This window comes from Nannospalax galili, unplaced genomic scaffold (assembly GCF_000622305.1).
Source record: "Nannospalax galili isolate Female #2095 unplaced genomic scaffold, S.galili_v1.0 scaffold1362, whole genome shotgun sequence".
Taxonomy (NCBI): domain Eukaryota; kingdom Metazoa; phylum Chordata; class Mammalia; order Rodentia; family Spalacidae; genus Nannospalax; species Nannospalax galili.
Window position 1 is genome coordinate 202,242 of NW_008347579.1, and position 8,004 is coordinate 210,245.

Consider the following 8,004-nt stretch of genomic DNA (forward strand, 5'->3'; position numbering starts at 1 on the left):
TATCAAATCCATGCCTATTCCCTCCCTCCATTACCTCCCATGTCTCCTCATCACTTTCTTCTTTTCCTTTTCTTTTTTTCTCTTCTTTCATTTATTTATTTTTATGAGGTTTTTGGGTACTCTAATATTCCCCCCTCTGAAGAGGTAACCCTTAAATCTTTTAAGGATTAGATACAAGCTCCCAAAATCTTTTGACATTTTTGGTCTTTGAAACAGTATGTTGCTAAGAGGCCCAAGGATATTTTGACTTTTAGCCAAGAAACTGGCTACTTTTCTTTGGGGTCTTTTTACCCTAACTGCCTAGCCAATTCCTACCTCCTATTCTTATCACACCATCCTCTGAAGAGGTTACCCAAATTGCCAATAGGGAATAGGGACGCCGACTGCTCTGGCTTCTTCCATGCGGAACAGGAATACAGGGTGAGGCAATTGGAGTACCCCTCTGTGGGTCTATCTAAAAGACTCCCAAATTGCATAACTGTTATCTCTAGGGGGAAAAGAAAGTCCTTGAATCATCAGTAGGAAGAAAACAAAGTCCTTCACTGATGAATGCGCGATGTGAAGGAGAAGCAAAGGCAAGAGCAGTTAGCATTACAAGTTCTAGACAGGGAACCAGAAAAAAGTCAGAACAGGGCATATTTCAAATGTTCATATCAGAGTCCATTGGATTTCTTGACGAGAGCTTTCAAAAGCATCCCTCTTTTGGGTTCCTCATTTTTCTTTTGTCTGCCAAGGCTGGACTCTAGAGTGATGGATTCAGGATTTGCTTTCAGGTATTTTGATAGCTGTTGGAGTGGTTAGAATCAGCGTCAGTTCCCTCTCAAAGGCTTCTAGATAGTGGGAGAAAACAAACTTATCCATCATTCTAGAACAATAGCTGGTTGTTTCCCTTAGCTACACGTGGGCACTACAGTATTGCAGACCAAGATTTGCAATACTACAGTACTGCAGACCAAGTGTTACATCTGAGCAGCACTTTCTGGGTAGGAACAAAATCATCAATGAGAAATAATTGTCTAAATAACTTTTATATAGACTTGGGCCTAATGTCTGGGAAGTGTATTCCCTTGAACTCTTGAAGTATACTGATGACTTTACTCTTTGGTTATACTTTCCTTTTGGGTGTTTAAGACCATACAGTTAGCCAAAATAAATCAATTTATTTTTACACTTAAGGTCATTTGAGGATCTATTCCTTGGGAGTCACATGGGCTTGGGAGGAGCCCCTGGCTCCTTTCTTTTACCAGTTCCATCTATGTGAAGATAAGTCAAAGGTCCTGTTCGGCCATGTCTGGCTTCACTTGGAAGCATGAATGAGATGTTTCCTCAAAGTTGATCCTCCTCTTTGTATACTGGACACTGGTTCAATTCCATCTCGTGGGGTCTCCATGGCCTCCCTGAACAAGAGGACAGGTGACTCACCACAGATACAGAACATTTTGAGAGATGTTCCATAGTCCCCTGGAACTTGGTTGACCTTGGAAGGCAAGGGGCAAAAACTGTCCTTTAAGTCCCTCTGACCACATTAGTATAGGCCTTAAAGTATGACTGTTAAACATCCAATAAGGTTAGTTCCACCAGTCTGATACTTTTAATTATCATGTGCTATGTAGATAAGGCTTAGGTAAAGAACCAAATATTCTCAGATAAACATTGACTAGATTTATATTTTGTCCTTAAACTAGTTGACTAAATTATGACCATAAAAAATTTAAGATTATGTGTATATTATGTTTGTCTTATCCTTTATATATAACAAACCTTACAAAGACCTTCATCACTTGCTTAGATTTTCTCATTTTTTTTCTATTTTGGAAAATATCTCCATTCCCATATCTTTTTAACATCTTTTACATTCTCGTTTTCTTTTTAATAATTATGAGACATAATAGCATTAACAAATTTTCCATCGGTTGTGAAACTTCTTTTCCTGGGGATGCTAAGCAATGCTTATTCCCTTTTAAGGTTCTAGTGTCACGCTAATGTTTCATTAAAGTTTTACTGGGGAACCAATGAATTTATCGAGCTTACTTACTGAGATTGCTGAGGTGTATGTATGACCTGAGGGTATGCAGACTGCAAATCCTTTACCCAGCATAGGTCATGCCTTCTCTTCCTAGCCTTCTGCAGGTATATACTGTAGCCCTCCCCAAATCCAGGAGGCCATGTGTGATTAGGGTCAAATTACATAGTTGGCTGGATACTCCAGTAAGAGTCCACAGACACTGCTTGGCCCTCCTTTAATGAATGAGCACAGCTGTCAATAAGCCCAATTGTGATGATGTTTAGCAATCAGGCTCAGCTGAAGTCATGATGATGGTAGTTATTTCATGCAGAAGGGACTGATTAATAGCTGATACTCTAGAACCTTAAATGATTATGTAATATGCTACTGATTCCATAATTCTGAGTTTTTCTAAATTACAAATGATGTTGCATTCTTGTGCAAAAACTATCAAACTACCAAGCTGGAGTATAGATTATAGATTTAAAATTAATTATTTTTAAAAGTATACATATATATATGTGTGTGTATGTGTGTGTGTACATACAGACACACACATGTCATAACAGCAGAAAAGGGACAATTTAGGAGAAATGGTGGGGGCAGTGAGTGTTAATAGTGAAGTGCTGCGACAGTATATGCATGAAAATGTCATAATGAAACTCATTGCCTTGTAACCTGACTATATTAGGAAGCTTTGGGTTTTTTTTCTTGTTTTATTTTTGAGAAAGGGTCTCACTTTGTAGCCCCAGCTGGCCTGGAACTCAATATGTAGACCAGGCTGGCCTGGATCATAGAGATCTGCCTGCCTCTGCTCTCAGTGCTGGGATTAAAGGCGAGTGCCACCACACCCAGCTATTTCTTTCCTTCTCTAGGCTAGAAGAAGCCAGAATTTCTGCAAATTCCCCTGGGGCTCAATCCGGAACTCTCCCACCCAGACCTCAGAGTTAAACCCTGTCCTGCAGAAGTGGGGCGGGGTCGGAAATAGCCGGCAAGTGATTGGCTAGTTCACAGCTGTATGCTAAGTAGTGTGACAAGTTAAAATGTCTTTGAAAACCAGTATTCAAAAATGCTCTGTACAGTTTAGTAACAAAAGACATTCTTATCAAATATATATTGGATACAAATTTGAATAAATTATATCGCTGGAAAAAAGAAACAAAAACTACAGTCACCGTTAACCAAATATGAGCACGTTTCCCTCACCTCACAAAGACAAAGAGTTGTGGCTAAGACTATACTTTCAGGGATCATTTCTATAGTTTCTCACTAGAGAAGCTTCTCTGAATGTGTAGAGTACCAGAAGCCACGAGGATGAGTTGCAGTGTTCTCTCCTGAGCGTGAAACAGGCTGGGTTCTGTCTTGGGGCAGCAGCCATTTGCCATTGATGATCGTTCTACTCTGTGTATGGCAGAGTTGGAGGGAGAGAACACAGTCTGAGTGGTTTCCCTGGCAGTTCTGTGTGTTGAAAAAAAGGAAGTTAAGGTTTGATTGAGTTTTTTTAGGTGGTAGTACTGTTTGTCTTCTCTCTGCCGTTTTGACGAGCATTTTCCTTCCTGAGGTGTTCAGGTAGAAGTTTCCTGCTTTGAGTTTTTGTTTCTTTGAACATTTGCTTTACTTCCAGCCTGACACCATTATTACCTGCTGTTTGTAAGTAAAGATACATCAATATTAAGCAGGAAACTATCAAAAACCCGTTTATAATCTGATTTATCACTGATAATAAAAAATAGACGAACATAATCATGGTATATTGGAAAGGGATGATTTGTCCAGCCTTTGCTCAAGGCAGGCTCTGAAGACTCAAGGCAATATTGCAGAACTCACTTTTATCTGTTTTAATCTGTTACAATCCTTCAACCAATTGTTTTGATGTCGTTCTTGACAAACACCAGCAAACAAGTCCTGTTCTTTATACTCAAAGATTTGCATAGCCCGTGTGCTATCTGAACAGCACGTGTGGGGCTGGGTTCTGCCAGCTCATGTTGACATGACTATCTCTTTATTGCATTAGCTCTTCTTGACTGCTCTCATCCTTGGAGTTACTGAGGCAGGTTTCACTACGTAGCCCTGGCTGGCCTGGAACCTGCTTATGTGGACCAGGCTGGAGACTAAATGTAAACCACAGTTCCAGGCTAAATCTTAGCCACGGAACTGGCTCCTGCTGTGCTTACTGCAGTGATAACAAAGGATTCCCTCTTATTTTATCTCAGTATTTGTTCTAACAGGTGAATGATGCTTGGATCACCCCTATAATTAGTCCACTTTTTATTACCATAATGAAATACTTGAGAGAAAAGTTTATTTAGCTTACTTATGAAAGGACATAAACCCAACCAGTGTAATGCCAACTTTAGCAACCCGGTCAGCTGCATCACTTTATGGGAGCGAGAGAGCACATTGGCAATAGGAAGCCATGTGCAGAGCAGTAAATCTCTTCTGAGAACACAGGATAGTCTCTTCTAAGAGCACGTTTCTGATAATATAAGGACCTTCCACCAGGCCCTACCTCTCAAAAGGCCCTACTACCTCTCAAACCACCATGCCAGCACAGGATCCTCCCCCAGGAATGTCATCCAGGTCTTCTTTCGGGGAAAAGAAAGAACAGACACATTGTATCATGATGTAATACTTCTCAAGATCTAACATAGCTAATATTTCACTGTTCCATTTTCTTCCTCTTCTTTTGAGGCCACTCAGCTGGCTTTACTCAGTTGCTCTCAAGGCTGGTGCCGGGCTGTGATCTGGGGATTCGTATTCTCTGTAGCTATGGTGATCTCATCCCTTCTTGTGAGTTCTCAAGCCTTGTTAACTGGGTCATCCAAGTGTGGTCGTACGTGAGAGGTTCAGAGCTGTCTGGACTCCTGATCCTTCGAGGAGACCTGTTTGCACTTTAGACATTTACAGTGTCTTTTTTTCAGCTTAAGTGTTCTGAACTTCTGTGAGGGCGCTTGGCCAGCAGGTCTGGGCGTTGCTTCCGCTGGGCCCGAAGTCTGACATCTGACATCGTCTGCTTCTTGAGATTTTTCTTTTCCTGCTCTTGTTCTGTTCTTTTTCTAAATTGCTATCACTCAGATGGTGAAGAGAGTGGATGATTCTTAATCTCCCTTTCTTTGTCTGTTTACCTACATTCTGGGTGATTTATTCAGCCTTCTTTAACTCTTTTATTGATTTAAAAAAAAAAAACTTTGCTAACGTATTTTAAACTTTATTTATTTATAGCACCTTTAAGTGGAAGTAGTACTTGTCTCTGACAATATCAATTCAATTCAATATATCAATGTTTTTCTTTTTCCTCCTTTTTTTTTAGTCTTTTTGAAACAGGGTCTCCCTGTAGCCCCAGCTGGCCTGGAACTCCCTTTGTAGACCAGGCTAGCCTTGAACTCAGAGATCAGCCTGTCTCTGCCACTCAAGTGCTGGGACTACAGGTATGCTCCACCACGCCCTGCCTACAATGTTTTTCTTAAAAAAGTTGTAACCTTAGTTGGGAATGGTGGTGCAGAGACTCTGTCTCACAAAACAACAATAAATATTTTCATCTCCTTGACTTTTAAATGGATGCCCCCTCTTTTTTTGGCTAGGTCTTCATTGTGACGGTCTGTCCTGTAAATGCTGACTCCTGATTTAAAAGTGAGGCTGACTTATTACTGTTGCAGAGAACCTGGGCTCAGTCCCCAGCACCCTCATGGTGGTACACAGCCATCTATAACTCCAACACCAGGGGACCTGATGCTCTCTTCTGGCCTCCACAGGCACCAGGAACACATATGGTGCACATGCATACATGCAGGCATAACACTTACACATAAAATAAAAATAAATCTTAAAAAAATAAATACTTGGCCAGGCGTGGTGGCACACGCCTTTAATCCCAGCACTTGGGAGGCAGGGGCAGGCAGATCTCTGTGAGTTCAAGGCCAGCCTGGTCTACATAGTGAGTTCCGGGACAGCTGGGGCTACAGGGAGACCTTGTCTCAAAAAGACCAATAAATAAGTAAATGAATAAATAAATAAAATACTGAAAATCCTGGGGACATGGTGATGCTTATCTGGCGAGATGTTTTATTGAAATCCCCAAGATTCATCAGAGATGTATATTGCTATTTCTTTTTTGGACCTGTGGTTTTCAAACTTGCTTGTATATCAGAATCACCCAGAAGGCTTAGTAAAAGAGATTGCTGGACTATACTTGAATTCCATAAGTTTAGGAAAAGGTTACAACAATTTCACTTTTAACAAGTCCTGGCTGACCTGGAATTCCCTATGTGGATCAAGCTAGCCTCAAACTCACCTGAGCACTGGGGTGAAGGGCAAATTCCACCACTCCCAGCCCCATTCATATATATTTTTAAATCTCTATTTTCAATAATGACACTTTATCTTCAATAGGGCCAATAAGATGGTTCCGTGGGTAAAGGTGCTCACTTTGAAAGCCTGATGACCCGAGTCCAATCCTAGTAACCTGCAATGGAAAAAGAAAGCCAACTCCTGAAAGTTGTCCTCTGACCTCTATATACACACCATAACATATGCATGCACACCCACATGCACATGCACGAAACAAGAATAATAAATAAAATAAAAGTCTTCTGCCAAAGTTGGGAGCAGCGTTTTCTGACTAAGGTAGAGAACAGAATCTGAGGAGTTCAGCTCTCTGTGTACGTGCATGTGAGTATGTGGGGGGAGGGGTCATGTGCCCATGTACATGGGGAGATCAGAGAATTCTGAGCATCCTGCTTTATCACTGTCTACCTTACATCCTTGAGACAGGATCTCTAACTGAAACCAAAACTCACCATTTTTCACTAGGCTGACTGGCCTATAAGCTCAGCAATCATGTCTTTGCATTGTCCCCCAGCACCAAGGCCACAGGTGCACATAGCCATACTTGGCGTATATGTGAGTACTAGAGATCTGAACTCAGATTCTCATGCCTTTGTAGCAAGTGCTTTTAAGCACTGAGCCATCTCCCCAGCCTGGATTTCAGTAATTCTTTTTTTTTTTTTTTTTTTTTTTTTTTTTTTTTTTGGTCTTTTTGAGACAGAGCCTCTCTGTAGCCCCAGCTGACCTGAAACTTGCTATGTAAACTAGGCTGACCTTGAACGCACAGACAAGGACAGCCTCTGCCTCCTGAGTGCTGGGACCGAAGGTATGCACCACCATGCCCTGCCAGATTTCAGCAATTCTTAGGCATGAATTTGGTCAGTCTCCTGCTGGTTTGATCTACTTTATCTAGTTTGCTAAGTTACATATTCCTCAGCCATTCCCCTACTTTTTAGCTTGCTATAAACTAGGTGGCATCATCTTCTCTTTGATTCTTTATTTTTAAGCTCTTGATTGTTTGATTGATGGGGTCTTACTATATACAGGCTGCCCTCACATACAGTCTTTTTACCTCAGTGGCAAGGAGCAGAGGTAAAACTTTAATTCAATCCACCACCTTCAGCTGAAATTTAGGGGAGTTATTGGTGTTCAAAACCATGACCCAGGATTCTACATCTCAGAGTATAAACTGACTAGGAGTATCTTGCATACAAACAAAATCATCACCAAAGTGCCTCTGTTAGTTGTTTTGGGCTTGGCAAAAGATACCAGTTACATTTGCAGAGGGAAATATGTTTCACACTTTAAACCGAAGCTTCTACCTCAGCCAAGTAGGTCACAGGTCTGAGACACAAGCCACATATTGGAAATTCTGATAACTCAAAGCAAGAACTATGAATCAGTATGTTCAGTTTGCATGTAAAGAGTGTCAATGCTGCCAGGCATGGTGGTGCATGCCTTTAATCCCAGCCCTCAGGAGTCAGAGGCAGGCGGATTTCTGTGAGTTCAAGGCCAGCCTGGTTTACAGCCAGGGCTACATAGTGAGGCCCTGTCTCAAAACAGAAAAAAAAATACATATATATATATATATACATATGTATATATATATGTATATGTATATATGTGTGTGTTACCATCCTAAGCACTATTTTCCACTGTTTTCTGACAAACAAAAG

General features: G+C 41.1%; 1 non-coding gene across 1 annotated transcript; it reads left to right on the forward strand.

Annotated features, from left to right (window-relative positions):
• The first annotated feature begins 3,236 nt into the window (after positions 1-3,236).
• LOC115072246 lies at positions 3,237-3,450 on the forward strand. Its single transcript, XR_003851308.1, has one exon. It is a non-coding gene; the product is annotated as a small nucleolar RNA U3 (small nucleolar RNA).
• The last annotated feature ends 4,554 nt before the right edge of the window (positions 3,451-8,004 follow it).